The sequence below is a fragment of the Silurus meridionalis genome, chromosome 25 (genome assembly GCF_014805685.1).
Source record: "Silurus meridionalis isolate SWU-2019-XX chromosome 25, ASM1480568v1, whole genome shotgun sequence".
Taxonomy (NCBI): domain Eukaryota; kingdom Metazoa; phylum Chordata; class Actinopteri; order Siluriformes; family Siluridae; genus Silurus; species Silurus meridionalis.
In genome coordinates, this window is record NC_060908.1 from 5,339,639 (window position 1) to 5,342,500 (window position 2,862).

Sequence of the window (2,862 nt, forward strand, 5' to 3'; positions counted from 1 at the left end):
GATTCACATATCGATATGCATAATTCCCACAGGATAAGTGGTCTCTGTAAAAGTCTTTGTAGATGAAAATATTTTCATGATGTACAAATATCCGTCACACTATCCAGCCAATACATAATACATGCATCTCAGGTTAATTCAAATTCTGGTTACACAAGATCATAACTTGCTCAAGTGACTATAAGATGAACCCATACGAACTAGTTTGACTAGAAAGACTTGTTATGTATCTATATTATGTTATATTATATTATCTATATATTATAAATGTGATCTATATTGTATATTATTGTTGTGCACTTTTAACTCAGGCAATACTTTCATTTTGGTTTTGCCAGGAGTTGTAAAATGAATGGCCGTGAAAAAAAAAGACATGACAAATTCAAGTGAAACTAAAGTAGCAGTGGTAATAATTACATTATCACAATTCTTTACATTAAAAAAATCCAATCTGAATAGACCTTGGTTTGAACATTTAGACTTTAAAAAGTCAGGCTCTGAGATATTCAAATATTGTTTTTTCCTCAGTGTGTTCTTGTTTATTCATATATTCTTGTAAATTCCCTGAAGTATTCTTGATTCTACCAAAATATTAGCAATGCATCAGTTGGTGGGTTGCTAATAAGAACAAATTGGGAGCTATAATTAATTCGGACCAAACGGCACTGGTGGACCGGGAGATTCATATCAGTGAAGTTTTATATTAATTTATTTCAACTAAATAGTATTTCAACAAAAAAAAAGAGAGGGAATATTTGGCCTATGATATAGTTACCTAATATTTTGCAGCTGCCTACTTTAAATGAACTAACTTATATAGCGTATTTATTCATTTATTTATAATTTATCAAGATGTAAAGTTAGCTGTTGGTTCTACATCTTAAACTAAAATGATTGCTCTTTGCAATTTTGTCGTTCTTGAATTTATTCTAGCAACATAATTCCAAAAATTTAAATAAAATACTTCCTAGCTTTTTGCATTACAATGTCCTGTACTTTAGCTCACCCAAATGCCTTTGACTGAGTTTCATGAAGATATATCACACTTCGCATTAACAGAGTTAATGAGATAGCTGTTAGATTTAATGGTTGCAGATGAGTTTATGATCTGTGCTGTTCATTTGTCTGTAGTTGGGCTAATGGCAAGCAGGGCTGAGATCTGGCTTGGCAGTTAGCAGCATGTGCATGGCTTGGAATAGAATTAACACGGAAATGACTGAACAGAAAGTGTCTGAGCACAAGAAGTGCTATATTCTGATGGGTGCTATTCAACTTTTTTTTTTTTTTTTTCTATTTGTGTGTATGATTTTAGAGAAAGAGAAAGCCTGATCCTGATGATGGTGAGATGAATGTTAACATCTTTATTTTAGAGCACTGATTTCATGAGCAAAATACTTTTTTAAAATGGTGATGATCTTCTCAATGTTCATTTGTGTTTACTCCAGGTTTTCCGCTTTCCTCCTACATCTTAAAAACAGACCAGCAGGTGAAATTTCCCAATTCCTCCCAAGTTACAAATGAGTGTATATATATGTGTGTACGTTTGGTGCCCTGTGATGGAATGGCGTTCAATTCAAAGTGTAATCCCTATAAACACCCAGTGCTCAATGAACGGGATTTAGATGAGATCTAACCTAGTTAAAGTATCTAGATCCAACTAGGATGAAGCAGTTTTTGAAAGTGAGTGTTTGACCTCCTAAGGCATTGTGTAAAATAGGTTGGAGGGTGTCAACACTTGAGATCAGTTCCTTGAATTTGGATCTATCATGTCCAAGAATAGCGTATGACCTGATATCAGGAAACTTTTATATGTTCTGATCTATTGTCTTCTTCTGTTGTAGCCAATCTGCCTCAATGTTTTTTATGTTGTTTTGTGAGATGCTTTTCTTTCACCACGGCTTTAAAGATTAATTATGTGAGTTACTGTAGCTTTCCTGTCAACATGAATAAAGCCTGGCCAATGTTCTCTAAACCTAACTTTGGCACCATATCATCTCTGACCCTGGGTATCTTTTTAGAAACTATATCATAGGCCAAATTTTTAGAAACCCAGGGTCAGAGATGATATGGTGCCAAAGTTAAATAGATGAAAAAAAGCATTCGAAACAACTGTATTTGCCGTTAGGTCAGGCTCTGACCTCATATAATTACGGCATACATAATTTACGATGTAAACATGTATGCACATAATTTAGTCTTACAAGTATTCAATTATGTAAAGATTGCTTACATTATGGATGCTAAACAGAATTACCATATGCTTGAAAATAACCTTATTCCTCATCTCATTTGAACTGTATATTGTATTCATATTAAATCAAATACATTGAAAATATATACATGCATACTGTAGATACATACAAACAACCAGTAACCTGGTCTTTAAAAGAGATCTTAATGTTTATTGGTGTGTTTATGTTAAATTTTATTCATTATATTCAAATTTTATTCATTGACTGTGCACAATTGATCAATTATAACTGGTTTTATAAATTGAAACAGAAATACATGAATATTATTTAAAACATTCACAAAATGAAAATAACATCTGAACAAAAAATGAAATATCCATGGTGCAATTGATTTATATATATATATATATATATATATATATATATATATATATATATATATATATATATATATTCAACCATTCAAACCTGTGTAACTTCTGTTCATCTTTTTTTTGTGAGCCACATGATATGGTCTAATTTGACTGGAAGTGTGACTGAGTTTTGGCATTGCTCTGGCAGTGCAGATGTGCGGCAGATGAGATCGAAATGGAACAAAAGGAAATTTGCTGTCCAGGAGTCATGTCTACCTGTGACAGTAGCTTTGTATCTGTTTAAAGACTGTCTCACT